Below are 20,052 nucleotides of genomic sequence, written 5' to 3' on the forward strand. Positions count from 1 at the left end.
TAATAACTTCAGGGAAGAAGCAAATGAATATGATTTTTTTTTCTATGAGTAATGCAATGAGCATAATTCCACACACAAAGTTGGAGATGAGGTATGTGTTGACAGAGTTACATTTAATACTACATATTGTCCAAAAGCCCATACATACACTTTTACTAAAATAAAATATGCATGCAGAGTTGCTTCTAGAAGAGCCAGTCCCCTGCTGATTCACACTGCAAAACTCCACCAGCACCCAGAGAACCTCACTTTTTTGCACAAGGCTGGTCTTCAGTGCCTGAACCTGTGGAAAATACACTCCCAGAATTTGGGAAATGCACCACAGCAGGTTCTCCAAACAACATCAGCTTTATGCACCAAATACCTGTGAGTACTTCTTCAGCATGTGAAAGGTTCCTGAGAAATGCAGAGGATGCATTTGAACAGACACCTCCAGGTCATGCCTTAAGTTCTAGCTCTCATGTTTTTCAGATTCTGTGCTGCCTAGAGGTGCAATTCTGACCCTCACATTAAGGGCCATTAAGCTCTTTTCACAGGGTAGGTAAACAAAACAAATCCTTTTCCTGCTGAAGACCAAGGACAAGGAGTACAACTTTCAGGCCCCAAAGCACAAACAACAATGGACTAAGGAAGGAAAACAAGAAGGATGAGACCTCACAACCTGGAGCTGTAATTGGACAATTAAACCCCAATATGCAAATGGACCAAAACTTATAAAAGTGTAAGACCTCGTGACTGGGCAGCCATTTTTCTCCACATTTGGACCATTTTGGGTCCACCTTGGGTGCAGCCCTGGTCAGGCTCTGTCCTGCCCAAGGTGTATCCTAAAGGCCTTTCGATAAATACCCACTTTATTCTCTAGCTCTGTCCAGTCTCTGTTTCAGGTCAGCCTTCCAAGGCATCACAGGCACAAGTAAGAAACATCACCCCACAGATACTTAAGGCAATACAGCACACAGGAAGCCCACAAATTGGTAGCTGAGGCAGCTCTCTGTTCTTGTCAAAAAAAAAAAAAAAAAAAAAAAAAAAAAAAAAGAGAGAGAGAGAGAGAAGTGTTCAGTGTACACCAAAATAAAATCTGAAGGATGCTTCTAGCAAGGTCCCAGCACTATCTTGAATAGAAAAGCACTAGAAGAGAAATTTCCTGATCAAGGCAGATAAGCTTCCCTCTTGATACAAAGCAACAGCAACATGAAGTTCCTCACTCTGGTTCAGATGCATTTTAAATGAAAAAGTAAGTACTGGTAGAAGCTACAGCCACCTTTTTGAGTAAGTAGCCCACATAAACGGAAAAAAAAACTTAAGCACTCTGTTACATCCAAACTGATGACAAAAGTACACTCCAAGCAAAGAAGAATGGAGGAGATACTGACAAGTTAACAGGCTGACTCCCCTGCCTCACAACAGGATCAAAGCTGCCCAAGTTTACTCCTCAGAGACAGATTTTCCCACCCTTTTTGAAAACACCACTCACACAGCCCCCTAACACACAGCACTGTGAACTTTCTCCCACCCAAATAATCCCTATCTGGCCTCTCCCACCTTCTGCACCCGGCACAAACTTTGTTCTTCTTTAAGGGCTTAACAAGTCCTTGGCCTTGATTAGAGGAAGAAAGATAAATTATTGTTTTGTGTTGTTTGGGTTCAATAGGAAGCCATCCCTAAACCTTGTGAGTTTTTAATCAAGCTTATTGCAATACTCCCCCTTCAATGACAAACTGAAATACATCTGCTGTATTGGGAGTTTCTGAAGTAGCATACACTGGCTTTTATCCAGAGCTGATATCTCAAAATGAGTTACTCCTTCTACCTCTCCACTAGCCTCAACAAAGGTTCACTCTCTTCAGAGATACAGACAGCAAAACAAGGAATTTGGTGAGAACTGCAAGATCTGCCTCCAGCAAAAGGAATTAGAATCCAACAGAATTTAAAAACAAGTTCTCTAAAAAGAAGAAATAAAGTAACAGGTCATGACATACATATGTCTGCAAGTCTCTACACTACTGCACACTGTTAAGCTGCCTCTAACATTACCCACTTTAAAAAGAAACATGCATTAGACATATGCTTTTCATTCTGCACACGTGCAATACGCCCAGATGCTTTCCAGGTTTTTATTTTCTATGGCATTATCTTACACAAAAAAGTTTTCCTCCTCAGTCCTGTTTCTTCTATTTAACCCTCTCAACGTTTACTCAATTTAAGATACAGATGGCACCACTTTCATGTCACCATAAGCAACATCCATCCACATTAACGTGACCCATGTCAGACCTCAACACAATCTCATTTTTGCTGAATTAGTGAAGACACCTTGTAGGGCTACCTGAAACAGAGGCCAGCAGAGGCCAGACAAAAATTAAGGGAATAAAAAGCAGTTATATTCATTGAAGGGCTTTCAGGTACATTTTGGGCAGATGAAGAGGCAACACCCAAAACAGATGATGGGTCTCAGGCTTTCATACTTTTATGAGTTTGGTCCATTTGCATTTTGAGGGTGTCCTAAGGTGACTTTATGACATTTCCACTGTGCTTCACCCCTAGTCTGCTGCAAGACAGTTCATGCCTCAATAAATAAAGAGCATTAACGTGAATTTCTTCCACTTTGAAACCACCACCTTCCTCACCAGGAACCTGCCCCAGCAAAACAGGTGCAACACAAAAAGATCTCGAGAGGACTTACAGATGCAGGCCACCATTATGAATTTGAACAATTGTTTACTGTACGGTTTATGCTGGATGTTATGTTCTGTACATTTAAGACTGGTTCTAAGGGTGAAGGGGGAGAAAGAGAAGGGCAGAGTTTGTTTCCAGAAGCTGCACTCACTCCTCCACATTGTGCTCCTGGAGTTTGCTGTCTGCAGCACGGACAGACAGTGGGACAGAGATCTCCTTTGCTTTTAGCTGGTTTAACCAGCTGAGGCAGAGGGGTTCTCTGGACTGCTTTTTGTTTTCTTTCACTTCTCTTGGAACTGTTTGGGCCTGCTGTGGACTGAAGGCCCAGAGGAGCACTGGGAGCTCACACCAGGCCTCGGCACTCTCCGGGAGGGACTGAGTCACACCCCACAACAGGGACTTCCTGAATTTGACTTCTCTTCAGACAGCCAGAGCTTTCCGTCTTTAATATTACCTTTTTTTTTTTTTTTTTTTTTTTTTTTTTTTTTCTGGATACTTTGATTGTTAAATTAACAGGTTTTTCCACTTTTCTCCAAGGAAAGCTTTTCCCGAAACAGCTGGGAGAGGGGCAGCTTGAGTTTGCAATCCTGGAGGGACCCCATTCGGAGGTTTTCTCCCAAATTTGCCTGAAACTGGACAGAGAGTTAATCTTCCAATTACAGCTTCAGGTAATGAAGGAATTTACCCCAAGTCTGCTCCTCCCCACCACTCATTTTTGTGTACGTTTCTCAGGGCCTGAGACTGTGAGGTGTCCTAGAGAGGAATTGTTTTGTCTGACCAAAATGGGAAAGCATCAGCTAACACTATACATGGGCTTTAGAGTTACACACTAAAGAATTGCAGGATTACAAATGCATGAAAAAAATATCATGAGACATCAGTGAGAGCACATGATACAGAGTTTATGCTGGCTTTGTGCTTTTTATGCCTGCTCTATGTCAGCAGCAATGTGAGAGACAGTCATGGAACTGATAGTTCATGCAGAATTAATCTACCAGTGTTTTTAAACAATCTGAGCCACAGAGCAAGTCTACAACAAATCAGCACTTTACATCAGACTGACTTTATTTTCCTTACCTTGCCACCACCAGTCTTAAAGCTGTGTTTAGTTTATTATCAAACCATGACAAACAGTTAAGATGAAGAAAAATCTCCAGAGTCCCATATGGTAAAGTAATATAAGAGTAATTAATAAATAAAGAAATGGGCTATCTTTTACTTCTGGAATGACTGGATAGAAATAAAAATATCTGGAATGCTTTTATCAGAAAGGAGAGAGGGGAAGGCAGAAAAAATAGAAAAAAAATTAAGTCCAGTGCCAAAACATACATTAACATTCTTGCTTGTTTATCATTGAAAATATAATTCAGTATTTTGTTGTCAGGGACACAAGAACTTATGCTCATGCATAAAGAAATACAGAGGAATTAAAAAGCTTAAGAATGAGCTGTGAACATAGGTCAGAAAATTTCTACAATAAGAAAATTAACATCCCTTCTGACATGCAACTGCTGACTAAAAGAAAAGGAGTAATCTCTTTCAGTTGACTTGATTTAAAATATACAAATCAGACTAGTTATTATTCTCATGTCCTATGTAATATCAGGGCTCTACTGCTGCTGACACTACACAAAAACATGTAAGCACAAAGCCCCTGCCCAGAAAAATCTCAATTTAAGGACTGAGGGAAAAAAATATATATACCAGTGGAACAAAAATTATCTGCCTGCTGATAGACACCCTTTGAAGCATCCATTCTTTTCTTCCATAACTTCTGAAATAGGTCCCATTTTTTCAGATACATTTTCTCAGTCTCGTTCTGGCAGCAAGCCTGCATCCAGAGGCCAGCCTGTGCATATTCTCCTGTGCATCCCCATGCAGGCTTTCCCATGATGGACCTGACCAGGCTCCCAGAGCAGACAACAACAAATTACTCCTGACTACAGCCAGAGCTGGATCAGGTCAGTATAGCCCTGTGCAGTAGCAAAGGCGTGCTGAAAGGCCAACATACATTCACATTTTAAACCACACTTCTTTGTTGTGTTTTGAAGCCTAAGGCAATCATTTCACTGAATACACAGATAGGCCCAGAATTATGGCCAGACCCACTGCAAGAGCAAGGAACATGAAGGCACAGAATGGACAAGGCAGGCTAGAAACCATCTTCTTTCCACAAAGGGCTGGCTAGAAGATAACAAATACCTGGCAAGAGCAGAAAATACAGAAGTTGCATCCAACCATGGGAAATTATTCCTTTTCACTTCTCTTCAAACATCAACTACAGCATAGAGGAACTGGGGGGGCAAGCAGTTTGGCAAGGGAGACAACCAACTGCTCACAATCAATACCTGAGTCCTACTGCCACTTCCCATTCAAATCACACAAGCATGCTGGAACAGTGTTTGCCATTTTGCAGACCCAACCCAGGCAAAGACTGAGCTTATCTAAAGTCTGAGAGTCTCCAAGCCCTCAGAGACTGTTGCCACATTTTATACTCTGCCCTTCCCAACCCAGCCAGAGAAACCCTCCAAAACCTCCCAGTAGGAATAGTTCCATGCATCAGTATTAAGCACCTCTCTCTCCCTGGCTTCACCCAGGAAGCTGTAAGAGTCAGAAACAAAACTGTCTCCAAGTAAAAACATTAGAGCAGAGACACCTTAAGAGGGAGGCCTTGTATAACAAAACACAAGAGAAGTCAATTAAGCTTAGATCTTGAGGACTTCTAGCCAGTTCCAAAGGTTGTACATAGGAACAGGCAACACCTTAGGAATGTACATTTTGAAAATAGTAAGCACCTTGCAGCACCTTCCACAAGAGCAAGTGGAAGTTTTAATTTCCAGGGGATCTTGAGTTTCAAAGCCAGGAGCCTGTGTTTCTGCCTCCTCCCAGAGAATTAATACCCAAAAGTTTCTTTGGAAAGGCAGACACAAAACCTTCAGCACCTTCTCCTGGGGAGATGAGGTCCCTTTGGTGTCTCCATGAAACTCTGTGGCTCAGCATTTCTCTCCTGCTCCCATGGGAAACATTCAAAAAGCTCCCAGCAGAGAATAATTTACAAACTTCTGAGAAGACTTATTTACTGCTCTTGAGAGCTCACTACTTCCACAGTATGTTTGCCCCATGGCAGCAAGGTATTTGCCAGTGTCAAAGATCAAAGCTGGTAATGAATAACATTTCTTTAAAACAAACAAAAACCAGTTACCTACCATTAAATAAGAAGGAACTTTCTATGAGGGAGATTTGTTTCTCTACACCAAAAACTGTTTACAATGGGAGGAACAACTGCCATACATAAGATCTTTAATATCTGAAGAGTGCTTCATTAAATATTTTGCTTTTTATCTTCCATCTTTCATGAACAGTCTTTTTTCCATCTACAATGAGACCAGTGTCTGCCTGAAGATAGTGAGGTCTTATTCCACATACTGTCTTTAGTACACAATGAAATGAAAAACTCAGCTGCTCTTCTTACAGAAAAAACTGGCTAAATATAATTTTATTTGTATTGGTTTTAAAAAAAACATAATTTAGGAGGGGAAAAGCTACTTATATTCAAGTTCCAAATACTTAAATGATGCATTATTAGCACTGAAAGAAGAGATGTCAATGAACTGTTGGTGTATTCTTGGCTAGTCAATCCTGAAAACTAGACTGGCTTATAAAGAATAATTTTATAGAGTGGTTAGCAGTAATTTGCTGTCTAGAAGCCAGGAACAGGCTCCCCAAATTAACTGAGGAAATGTACTTCAAATATTTGATTTTCTGTTTCATTACCATTCACTTTTTATATCACAGCGTTGATGTGTGTTGTAATTAGATTTTAATTACAACTGCTGCCTCCAAAATTAAATACAGAAGAAGAGTATTAAATAATTCATTTTTCAAAATTGACTAATTGCATGGAGTATTCTTAAATTATATTTCACAAAAATTATATTAAATCAGCAAGATCCTTGAGCTTTCAGAAGCATTCCCTATAATGTAACAAAATAGAACAGCCATCACTAGGCCAAAAAGATTACATATACTATTTTAAATTTGCTAAGAAATTCAGTGTTAAATTGTGACAGTTTGAATAGCCACACTGTACAGACACATCCTCCAGCTGTGGTAACACATGTGAGTACATACAGTGAGTCAACAGAGTACCCTGCATACAATCTTTAAAAATGTGTATTATAAACAGAAAACTGCAGTTATTCTCAGATAATCTGATGTGAAATACAAGCCTCTCAAAACAAGCATTCTTAAAACGAAGACAAGGGTAAAATCCAGTGGATACAGATCCTAAGCATGTTTACATACAGTGTGAAAAGCATCCTAATCTTGGACCCAGCACACAGCAAATTTCTCCCTCTCTCAGTGAACAAATCCTGTGCTTTCACAGAGGCTGGAAAGAAGAGATTACTTCCTACCTTTCGACTTCTTCCACTTTTCCTGTGGAAAATAATGTGATGGAACCATATGCTGACATCTTTGAAGTTGCATGTGAACAGTGTGCAATTGCCATGACATGGTACTCTGCAGTTCCACTGTGGCCCTTTAGAAAGGACTGGAATACATCAGAGAAACACCTAAATTCATGGCAGTGCAAATATTTGTTCCCTCCATTTTCCAGAGATGTTTTCTTGGTCCCTGGCTATGGGGCATGAAAACACCATTTAGGTGATGGAGATGGAACAGCATTGAGACAAGCTCAGCTTGTCAGAGAACTGCTTAATGAAAACTGAGTAAGGAACTGAATAATCAGAAAGGGCTTTCATGTTTAATTTAAATGCTGATTTGATTGTGTTTTCCAACAAAGTCGTGCAAATAAAGCAGAAGCAGTTGGAAGGACTTTCCAGAACTGATGAAATAATTTGATCTAACTAACAGGAGATAAATGCTCTGACTCAAGAACTTTTCCAGGAAGGACAGAACTCTTTCATCTTCCCAAACACGTTGCAAAGGCACTCAGATTATGAACAATACTGTGATGGGCAAGATCCTGAAGCTGCAACACTTTCAGGCATCAACTCATTAGATTAACTACATCAACTGCAAATGATCAGTGTAAGATCTGCTAAGATTTCTCCAAGTTTCAGATGGGAGTTGAAAGAAAACTTTCCATCTTTCTCATGCATACACACAGAAATAAATATAGGAGGCTGTTAAAAAATTACTACAATCCTATGTTATAGGACCCCACTGCAAGTCCGTGGTAGTCCATATTTCTCCACTAACCTCAGATATGTTAGGACACTGCGGACCCAGCAGAAAGAAACCATCTCCATCTGCTGCCCCCACAAGAAAACGAGTTGGTGACAATCCAAACTACTCTCATGGGGATCCTAGCAAATTAGGAGCCCCCTCTAGGATTTATCCACCTCGGTTGGTGAGAGGCTGAAGACTACAACTGGAAAATCACCAAAGCACAGGATACAAGCAGCAAAGCTTAGATCTAGTACAGACTCATTTGTGTAAAGCTTGGGGTGAATGTTCTCAACTAAAATCCCATTCTCTCATCCACCACACTACAAGTGACTAATACACTCCAAGCCTCCCCCGGTGAGTCCCTTGTTCATAAGAGATGTACCATGATTAGTCTCCAAACGCACGGTTTTGTACCATTCTTTCCACTTTTTACTGGCATAAATAATGGATGGGAAAATTCAATCTTCTCACATAGTACTGAATTCTTCTCGGTACTGACCAAAACTCCCAAAACTATGATGCCAACAAATTTGCATATATTTTGCAAGCCTACATCGGATTCTTAGGGTTATAATCAAAGTACTATGGTAGCCTTGAGTATGAGACTTAAGGACTATCATTTGCAATATCTTTCTCTCTACTCTATCAGTTCTTTCAGTACCTGTATATCTTTATATGTTTATATTCATTTCCCCGTTCTTTATCATCCATAAGAAGTTCCTGTGAGACACAGTATCAAATGTTTCACTTTCAACAACCTGGGTTAAAACCACTGCACTGCCCTTTGCAAAGTGGTCAGTTACCTTATTATGGGAAGCTACCAGATCAGTCATGATCAGAACAGATATCACCATGCCCCTGATTACTTTTCCTGTAAAAGTTCGTTTTTGCAATAAACAATAAACATCACATGAGCAGGCCTCAAAAATACTTTTCTTCTGATGCCTTTAAAGATAGCTGCATCTATTTTTTTGCAAGCCAGAGGCTCCAACTCTGAAGCTGATAAATACAATGAAAAATCATGCTGGTGCATTACCAACCAATACTCCAAATACTCTGTATCTTCAATACAGATTATTTGTATTCCTCCATTTTCATCCCCATCTCATGACAATAAGCAGATAATTGTTTTGTTTCTGTCTTTGTTCCATGTTCTACCACCCCTTTGAAAACCATTCGGTGTTCTCCCATTTTCCCCCTAGGCATCTTCCATGTGGCCCTGCTACCCTCATTGCAAAGCAGCACAGGTATAAGAAACACAATTATGGTGTTCTAATAATAACTACAAGAGTTCCCAAGTTTTAATACTCACAAGCACATCCCCTTGAGGCACAAAATAAATTAAGTTTATCTAATAAACATCCTTAGTCCTGTTACTACTTGTTTTATAACTTGAATTTCATCTATTTTAAGCAATTATTTCAGAAGAAAAGATCGATTTGGTTATAAATTTCAACTTTTTTTTTTACATGATACAAAATTTCCTGCTTTGTAGAAACTGAGAGAATCGTAGTTAAAAATTATTTAAGTAAAAAACTACCAAAAATTGTGTGAAAGCAAGTGAGAGTTGTCTCTTCAGAGGCAGTAAAACTGCTTTTGAAAACTGCAATTGAGAATACTGAAGGAGAACAAAACAATGATCACAAAGGGGGAATAATTTAAAACTTCCTTCAGAGAGCTGAGTTGCATTACTGAAAATAATCACCTCCACAATGCCTCATCAGACAGCAACATTCAACACTCTCTAGTCTCAGAAAACCAGAGAATGGTTTTTAGTTTCCTTCACCCTGCTTTTGAATGAGCTGTTACCCAAAAGAAAGCAACTCTCCAGGCAGAAGCTGAGTGTTGTGGGACTTACATAAAGAGGTACTTCAGAGCAGCTCAACTCCATCGTCACAGCATCTACAAACAGAATAAACCACTGGCATTATTACACACCCATAATGAGGCACTGATATAATGTGCAATTCATGTCTGCAAACTAGGTCAACATCTTCCAGAACTGGGGTGAAAGGAAGGATATTAAGCTTATCAGCTGCTCAATTGCCCCAAATCTCCCCAGAATGAGAAAACACTGGCCTAGTGATGCCTGTGTAAGGCTGGAGGAGGGGTGGCTGGTATTAGCTAATGTGTTGCATACATTTCAGGTAACAGAAACAGTGAACATAAACAGGTCAGACTGAGCCCAGCCACTGAGATGCTCCTAGCTGCTGCCAGTTAAATACTGGGGATTTCAGCATTTATCTCTAAAAGTAAAAAATTGAACTTGAACTGCAGTGTAGCAACTTTTACTCCCCACCAATATCCTACGTGTCCAGTGTTGATTTTTTTCAGCAGCTTCATAGAAGTCATCCCCAAGGCAGGTTGCCTTAACTACCATAAGACAGCAAACTACTGAGACAAGTCATTACCAGAACTAATATGACAGTCATCATAGCAACTTCTAATTTCCATAACTATATTTCAGATTCACTACAGCCTCAAAAATTCAAAAAAAATCATAGTCTAAAAGTAGTACCCTTTTCAAATGAGAAAAACATACCAGGAGTAACAACTTTACAGCAGCAAGGTGGGCACAACAACTATGCACAAGTCTTCTTCAACTTGCTGAAACAGGCTACAGAAAAAGACTCTATCTTAAGAGAGGGCTGTGTCAGCTCAGATGTGGCCTTGTTTTTACAGCCAAACAATTTCCAAGAACAACACAGTTGTGCAGCTCATTGCATGTTAATGCATACGTACAGCCTGGTATGAGTCAGATAGGATTTGAGAAGTTCCTTGCCTACAAATGCAGAAATTAAATACACGGCTTCAATTGAAACCAAAAATGACCCACTCACCATCCATGCATATACTCCTTTTTAATCAGATATTTAGTAATTTTCATCTCCTGAATCCCATTGATTCAAGGCCACACATTCCTGCAGTTCTAAAATAAGACAAAATCTTTCACAAAATCACCAGTCACAAACGTTCAGCCAAAAAAAAAAAAAATCCAAACCTTTTATACTGTAAGAAAAAGATATCAAGGCAAACACTAATCCAGCCAGGCTATTCAGCAGCAATAGTCAGCCAGAGTGGTTTCTTATTTTCTGTGCAGAAAGGAGGTATCCTCCAGCTGATTCAAAGTTCATCTCACTTCAACAGACAAAGCTCTGCCGTTTCCAGAAGCAGCATCATGAACCCAACCTCACGAGAAGCAGAGCTGGAAGCACAGCTCTGTTGGTACAGAAGAAAACAAGGTTAGGAGAGAAGTTGAGAAACAGTAACATTAGTTCCACTAGTTGTCTGAAACAAGAGATACATCAGTCAGCCACCTGACACCATTGCTCTATCCCAGGGCATAAAACCCCTCCACCTACAGTGGTTCTCAGCCTTTAAAGGAACACATCCAAACTGAAATCCATCATCTGCACTGCAAGAAAATACAAGCACATTCAAATCATTATGCCATGCCAAGAGAGTAAGAACCACTCTTGGATGCTTTTGTCTGATGATTATCCGGACCTCCAAAGCCTCAAGAGATGTATCTCAACATCTTCCTCCTCTGCAAGGATGAGATAGACAGGTATCCAGTCTAGTTACCTAAACTACAGAAAGTGTGAAAAAGAAAACACAGCTCCCCCTCTGGAGGATAAAAATTGCATCACCAGCACAACAAATTTCTTTAGTATTGGCAAAAACAAACACAACTCACTGGAGAGATTGTGCTGTCCTGGCTTCCCTTCACTCTTTGCTTGCATCATACTGTGGATCCTCTGGCAGCCTGAACCATTGGAAACATCAAGTACCTAACTCAACATGAATCCTAGTGGATGAATAAGCTCATCAGAACCATCAAACCAAGGTTTTTCATACAGCCCTGACTAGGACCATGCTGAAAGATTATCATTACTTTCCCTTTGTACTTGCCTGACAAACCAGCCTATAATGGTGTTTCCTGGATACAAAGGAGTACCTAATGGTACTTGTTGCTTTCTACAGAAAAATCAATTAATGTTAACACACAGAACTAAGAGGCTTCTTTTGCTTTCCTCACACTCTGAAGAGCGCCGGTTGTTTAGAAAAGTATTTCACATCAATGCTCACGTCTTTCCTCTGTTTGGGGCTTACAGTAACTCAGCCTGGCTGCTGGAAGTGGCTGGGAGAGGCAGGAAGAAGAGGATGCACGTAGGGAGGAAATACTCAGCTCTGGCTACAGCACAGCACTCCTGCAACCTCCATTTCAGAGCGAGGGGACTGAGACACCATCACATGCACCTTACCACTCACCTCCTCTGTACAGCAAAGAACTGCCCACGTCCACAAAAAGCAGGAGGGGACAAGGTGGGGACAAGGTGCCAGGCAGACAAATCCTCTCCAGGGTTAAGGCAGAGTCCTACCCCACACAGCAAGGGGAGGGTCGAGCTCCTGACATCACGAATGCACAGAATTTCACAGAGCAACACCTGATCCCTTCCTCTGACATCTGTGCCTCTGACACAGAAACCAGCACGACGGGCATCTAACAGACAAACGGGTCTGGTTTCAGACACTGCCCACACTGCCAATGACAGCAGTAGTATAATTCATCAATACATACAAAAAAAACCCAAACAAAAACCCTTTTCAGCATCTAGTTTAGCAGTTAATTTAATGGAATCATATTTTGTGATGTGATGCAGACTGGATAGACTTGCAGGGGGGGTTTCAGTCAGGCAGAGGTAAATATAAAAAAACGAGCAAAAAATCTTGACCATCATTTAGTTAAGCAAATGTGGTTTTAGTCTACTATATCCCCTTAAACCTAGTCAAAAATGCTATTGCCAGTTCCTAAACAGCTCAAGCTAGTAAGAAGAATAGCAACATGCAATTTAGGTTTTATCACAATTGCAAGACATTCCAAAGCATAGTTGGAATACATAATTCCGATATTCTTCACTCAATATTTTATTTACTGGCTGTCAATTATGGGGCCATCACATATTCAAATTTTTCAGCTTTACAAATTTTAGGATATTAGAGCATGGATTCTCCAATTACCATGATATGTTAGAATGACCACAATAACAAACCAATGGAAAATAAAAAATCCATTATTGACTTCACTGCATTGTAAGATGTCAATCATCAAACATTTTTACTCTGTTCACACCAAGAAATTAGATAAGGAGAAGCATTATCTAAATATCAGCAGAACGGCATTTCTAAAAGTTGACAAGGTGACCCTCCAGACAACACTGTGACTACTCCTGTCTGTCCCAGCACTTACTGTCTATCATCAGCACTTTCCTAAACACGGAAGGGCACTTCCTGATCCTACAGCAACCCAGCTCACAACCAGCAACTTGACTCTCTCCTCTTCCCTGTAAATAAAGCATATCACTGTGGAAGAAAGAGACAGAGAAGGTGAAGACAGGACTCTGGCTTTGATGCTGCTCTGCAATCCAGCAGTCACTTGTACAAACTTCACTGAAGTTTGTGCTCTGTGGCTGCTCCAGCGAGCCTCCACAGCTCATTGAGCTGTACCAGCTCACAGTTTGTGAAAAAAAACTGGGCCTTGCAAACAGAGAAGGGTGAGCAGTGGTAAAAAACATGAATTTCATACTCCCATACATCAATTCAAAGGTAACAAAAATAAGGTCTTTTTAGTGCTCTGTTTGCTACATTCTCCCTTCATATCACAATCCCACACCTCTGTGCCACAGACCTGCTGCTCTGTAACAGTAAAGCAACTGACTGCATGTCAAAAATAACATACTATGTAAATAAACCCCAGTGATGCTGCATAGGTGCCTTGGAATTCAGTTCCTCCTTTTTAATTACACTTCTTTTTGTTGATGGTCACACTGAAACTCGTACCTATAAAACACTGAGAATTAATATTACCACTATATCGAAACAGGCATATTAAGCCTCTATTTCTAGTCAACTAAAACAACAATAAAGCAAGGATGCATCTCACCCAGAAGCCAGTGGAAGGCAGGCAGGAAGGAATCCCCAGAGAATCATTTGTAATGCCTTAAAATCCAATATATTTGTCTTAGCAGAATGTCTTGTAGAAGTCTAGCAGCACATGGAGATCAAGAGGTCTTCTATTGAACTCTCTTCTGCTTGTCGACTGTGTAACTAACCATTACCACCATTTCATTATTTGTGACCATGCAAATGAGATCTTAATACTTTTCAAAACCTGTGAGATATCAGTATGGTGCTCACAGACAAGCCAGTGTCCATTAGAAACCCTCATCCCCCATCTCCCACTATAAAAGCACAGCAATGGAACTAAAGTATTCCTGAATTTATAGACTTCATCTGAGCGATGGTATGTTAGTGCATCAAAAGCTCGCTCACAGCTTCCCCAGCACCAGGAGCTACACTGCACAGACTTCACGTGAAATGTGGTACAGGACATTCTTTTAAGTACAGATCTTTTTTTCTGACCCTGAATAAAATGCCTCAGACAAAATAAATGAAAGAGAAGAAACTAGCAAGCTGAAAACACATGCATAATAAATACTCCATTCCCAAAATCAGAGATTTCACTTTACAGCCAAGGTTTTTGACATGACCTTTCATTTCCTCCACTAGAGTCTTCTGAACATCTAGAGCATTCGGGGATAGGGAGGGGACAAAGCAGAATCCTCAGCTCCTAGCTTCACAAATTTACTGCCTTCTAACACTATTCAAACTGAGAGCTGAAATATACCTTTCCCCATCACATTTATCAGGAAGCAGTTTGCACTAGTGTTGATTATTTCACCAGACATTAGCTGCCCCTGAAGGCAACTGAACAGAAGAAATGCAGCTAACCACCTTTTAGAATATCGCTCTTTTCAACAATTTGAGACCAACAGAAGCTTAAATATTATTTTAAAAAATTCACCCCATTCAGGGCTATTGAAACACCAAAATATATCCTAATTAATTTATTAAAAACACAGTCATTTTGTGACCCTTAGAAGGGAATTTAAGAGTCTCTAAAAAAAAAGGATTACACTTCTTCACCTCTGAAGAACAGTCTTGGGTTTTAAAATACAGAAAAAACTCTAGGAAAAATGCCTCCTCTGACAGAAGTCTGCTGTTGAGGTTGACAAAATACATTCTTAATGTATTCCTGTATTAACATTCTTAATGTAGCATTTTCATTTCAACTAAAAAGAAAAGGAGGTTCTAGAGTTTAGAAACCTTATAAATACGAAATGTTGGTTATACGTTACTGAAAGGCAAAAATAAAACTAAATATATTACTATGGTTACTGAAACAAATAATATGTTTGATAACATTGTGGGACGCCTGTATTACTCCTTTTAACACCCATTTTGACAGAGACAGTAGCTTTCTAATTATGAAAGTTTTAATGGCTTTAGCATTTACTATTCCCTAGTCTGGGCACTGTGAAACCATGGAATCAGAGCAACAGCAAACCCTTTAAAGAGTTCATGTAGCACAGTTGTACAGTTTAATGACAACATAGCAAAGAAATGGACCAGAAACTTCTGGTGCTACTAATGCATTCAAATGGGGGCTCCAGTGCTATCTTGTGACTTATCATCATCCCTCAGGCTTGGCCATCCACCAAACTGCTATAACTAACAAAACGAGGATATTCTGTGTATTTAATGACACTTTTGTAACTGGTGTTCCACCTTCATGGACAGCTAGAACTGTGCAACAGACCCTACACTAAGAACTGGAAAAAAAATTTATACCAAAAGTCATTAAACATAATTCTAATAATCAAAGCAGTGGCTGCCCTTGAGAGGGCAACTATTCCAACTCTTTTAACTATTAATATAGTTTGGTGGTATCTGTTTGTCTTAATGATGGTAAGCCTGAAAGATACAACTCAATTAGCTGGCAGGAAAATCTGAAAGTTTTTGAAAATTCTGTAAATGGTCTAATTTGCAAGTTAACTGAGAAAGCCAGATGAGTTGCCTATTGTCAAGACACACCTACATGATCACCTCTTTATTTCAGTGAATATTCAAACACCATTGTGGAAAAACAAAAGCAATTAAATAGTCTAATATTTCCACCAGATGTTGTCCTGTCAATTTTTCATACCGAGTTCACAGAATACAGTTCAATCTTTACTTATGTGGAAAAATCCCTCTTAGTAAAATGCCACCCGATATCCTATTTCCACAACGTGCAGTAAAGAGCAAATTACTTCTGTAAAATAAAACATCTGCTAAGTTTTCACTCACATCTGTGTGCCTTATAAGATTTATGAGAAGAACTTCATCCATTCTTGTATGGGGACAGAGATACACAGGCAGGAGTTAAGTCCATAAAAATGAAGGATTTTAGAGTCTGGCACATCTATAAGCTGTGCACAGCAGTGCCCCAACAAAACACTACCACGAACTGCTTTGAAAGGCGCTTCTCAGAATTTTACCGTTAGAAAAGCTTTCATTTCCTTGACACTTTTGGCTATCAAAGTGAAGAGTAACGAAGTTAAAAACTTCTTTTACTCTGTATGAGAAACTCAAGAACCTTTACGATAAAGACCAAATATCTAGTCCCCACTGGGACAAAAACTGGGGGGGAAAAAGAGTAGCTTTTAATAATGAGTATTAAAAATATAAAGAATAGCAAAATAACGACCTTAAAACAGGAAAACAAACGACAACACATATTTAAAAACAACAAAATCACAACAAAGCCCTGCTCAAATCCCTCTCCGCCTTTTGGGGCTTTGAAGGCGACTGACAGCGCTCGCCAAGGCTTTGCGCGGACACCAGCGGAGCCCGCCCGGGCGCACCGCACAGGGCGGCACCGGGACGCGCTGGCGGCCGGCGGAACATCGCCGCAGCTCCGCGGAGCTCCGGAAAGTTCGGGACAATCCCGGGGGCTGCAGGGGAGCAGGTGCCGCGGCCGCCTTACCTACGCACAGTGTCCCGGGCCAGGCTCCGCCGCCGGGCAGGGAGAGAGGCACGGAGGGAGGCAGGCAGGGAAGGAGGGAAGCAGGCAGAGAGGGAGGCAGGCGGGGAGGCGGTGCTGCCGAGCCGCCCGCGGGAGCGCTGCGGGACGCGCCCGGGCCCGCGGATGCGCCGCCCCCGCCCCGGCGGCCCGAGGGAACAAAGGCGCTTTGTGACAGCCCCCGGCGCAGGGAGGCTCCCGGGGAGCAGATCCCGAGGCGGCCGCAGCAGTTCCCCGCCGGCAGCTTGACGACGGGACGGGGAAGGGACGGCGGGAGCCCCGCGGGGATCCGAGGGCGGGGAGCGCCGTGCTCCCGCTCGGTGCCCGGAGCGCCCCGCTCCCCGCTCCGCTCCCCGCTCCGCTCCCCGCTCCGCTCCCCGCTCCGCTCCCCGCTCCGCTCCCCGCTCCGCTCCCCGCTCCGCCAGCTCTGCCCCGGGCCGGGAGCTGCCCACGCAAGGCGCTGCTGGATCAGCCCGCCGCCCGGCCCTGCCACGCGTGATGCCTGTCGCACAGTGCATGGAGCCCGAGAAACCACACCGTGTCTTAGCTTCTCAGCTGCCACGTATATATGCTGTTCTAAAAACCATTTTATGTTGAGCCCCTAAGGCTCTTCCTCCAACCTGTTTCACTGGTTAAGGACAGAGAGGCACTGAAGATGTGGGGTTATGAGTACCAGACTTGAGGGTAGAGACTTAGCAAGTTTCCTCTTGCTGCACTGTAACTTAAGTCATGACCCATCTGCCGTAGATGGACAGCATACTTCATTTGTAACAGCAGCGTTAATACATCAATATTTGGCACGACATCCTAGGTCTACAGCTGCTGCAGATGCACCTATGTTTGTATTCTTTTCTACGGTAACATGCAAATTAGACTGCTGTAACAGAGCAGAGGTCAAAAAGATAGCTCCTGTGAGAGATGAAATAGGATTTTGCTTCAGCCCAAAAGAACTAGAGTAAACGAAAGAAATGTGTTAATGCTGGTTTTTACTTGTTACCTATGGCTTAAGTATGGTTTATTTGATCTATTAAGTGCTGTTGGGAACCAATAAAGAAGCAATGTTGAACACGCAACAGAAGAAGGAGAAAGGTGAGAGGGGAAAGAAGGGTAGGTGGTGGGGAGAGATTTTAATCCCTAAGTGCCCAATCAATGGAAAAGGGGACAAGGGACCCTCCCCCAGTCGGCAGGTGAAAGGGTATAAAAAGGTTGCCATTGAAGCTCAGTGTTTTGTGCTTGTTTTCACCTGCCGAAAGAAAGGAACGCATCTGACTCAAATGACTCGTTCATACGAGTATTTTTGCTTCAAAGACTTTGTCCCCTCTTAATTCTATGGAAAACTGAGTTACTTCTCAAATCCCTGAAGTAGAGAAAAAAGCCAGTAAAACCTCATTACCACCCCATATCTTTCAGCAAGAATTTAATGGCTTTACATACATGTGTGCTCGTTTCTAAAATCTGAAAGTTTTGTTTTTACTTTGTGTGGCTGATCACATAAAAAACTGTCTACGCAAGGAAGCAGGGACAGAAGTCCACAACTCCAAAATCAGAGAGAGAACCTGCTACTTATGGTGTGATCAGGACTTTAGAAAGTTAAAATTTACCAGAAGGAAATGAGGTAGAGGTTGGTGGGGTGCAGCCAGGTTAGGGATGGCATCTTCTAGCACTAGCACCTTTACATCCAGCCCCAGCATACTTCACTGGAAGCATACATAAGGATTGTTTTGCTTCAGTTGCTACAGTCACCCACCACTGAATACAGCAAGCTATCGACCTGCACGTTATCCTAGAAAAGAATACAAACACAGGTGCATCTGCAGCAGCTGTAGACCTAGGATGTCAATGCCAAATACTGAAAACCAAAAAGATACAAAAATTTTTATCTAAAGGTTTTCCCTTACTTCTGCTGGCCACACATCAAACTTTAAAGCACTGAAATGGATACATACTATAGACATGAATACTGTCAGTAAGAACTAGGAGTGTATTTTATGCCAAGGTTAGTGGGTTTGAACCCAAGCAATACTGGTTTACAGAATAAGGGAGCTCCAGGATAAGCCTCCTCACCAGTCCCACTCCAAAAAATTCTGTGAGAAATCGAAGTTGCCTGATTAAGACACACAATGAAAAGTACACTGGCTTTCTAAAAGATAAAGCAAAGTTCATGTCTATTAACAAAATAAAAAATAGTGAAGTAAGCAGCAAGGAAACTAGAAGTTTGAAGTTTGCATGAACATCCTCCTCGTTATTACCTGTTATTAGTCTAAGTATTCAAAATCAGTAAATCCCAGTGGTCAGGAACACAGATTGTTCACATAGTAATTTAAGGGCAGACCAGACAGCACTCCATCTTTTCAACTGTTAAGATTTTAGAGAGAACTTGCAACACTGCTCTAGCTATTTCTACCACTGATATCTGCCTTTCAATAAGCACACATAAGCAAATTAATTTTGCAAGAAATTCCTATTACATCTCAAATTCCAGGCCTGGGGGATAATTCAAGCCATAGAATAGGTTAATAATGAAGTTCTACCTTAGTGTTATCAATAGCCTTTGGCACACCTCTTTCCAATGTATTCATACTGATCGAGCCCTGCTTGAAGTTAAAATAAACCATTACCTTAGCATTCAAACAATAGATTCAAACTCCATCTACATGTGCATTGAAAGTGACAGAACTACACAAAAACTGAGTTTTGATATTTAGCTTGAATATTTTCAACTGGTGTGCACTTCATTTGTTACATTAATTTAATTTTAATTATTTCCCCTTTAGAAGTATTACATATTTTCTACAAAACTGTAGTTCATAAATACATATGCATCACTAAAAAATTAAACTGAAGTTCTTCAATATACATAAGCATGCAGTTCTTGAGTCATTTTGCTGTGTGCTGCAAATTCATGGAAATCTTAAATGGAGATTAAGCAGAAAGAGAAAAAACTATGTAGTCAAGTCTTATCACATGTGTATGCTGTTTTCTTTGTATTTCCAAGCATGCAAGATTGGATATTAACCTTAAATAATGACAGTGACAAATTAAAATCACACAAAGGTCAATTATTTTCTGGTAAATAAGAACTGAAAATTTTTGACTGCTGATAGTAACTGGACACACAACTGTAGTGGGCTGGTGCTGCCTAGATACCAGGCAACACCAGCCTCACTCTCCTCTGCAGCTGGACAAGGGAGAGAAAATAGAGTGAAGGGTTCATGGGTTGAGATAAAGAGCAGGAGAGAACACTCATCAAATACCATGACAGGCAAAACAGGCTCAAC

The 20,052-nt window shown here is 41.1% G+C and overlaps 1 long non-coding RNA gene across 1 annotated transcript in view; it reads right to left on the reverse strand.

Annotated features, from left to right (window-relative positions):
* The window catches only part of LOC136374036 (uncharacterized), a 29,456-nt gene extending 18,383 nt beyond the window's left edge, over positions 1 to 11,073 (reverse strand). The window contains exons 1-2 of the long non-coding RNA XR_010745798.1: positions 10,871 to 11,073; positions 9,728 to 9,771 (exon numbers count right to left, since the gene is read on the reverse strand). This is a non-coding gene — a long non-coding RNA (uncharacterized lncRNA). The remainder of the gene's footprint in view (positions 1 to 9,727; positions 9,772 to 10,870) is intronic.
* Between the last annotated feature and the right edge of the window lie 8,979 nt (positions 11,074 to 20,052).

Source organism: Sylvia atricapilla, chromosome Z, assembly GCF_009819655.1.
Source record: "Sylvia atricapilla isolate bSylAtr1 chromosome Z, bSylAtr1.pri, whole genome shotgun sequence".
NCBI classification, from domain to species: Eukaryota; Metazoa; Chordata; class Aves; order Passeriformes; family Sylviidae; genus Sylvia; species Sylvia atricapilla.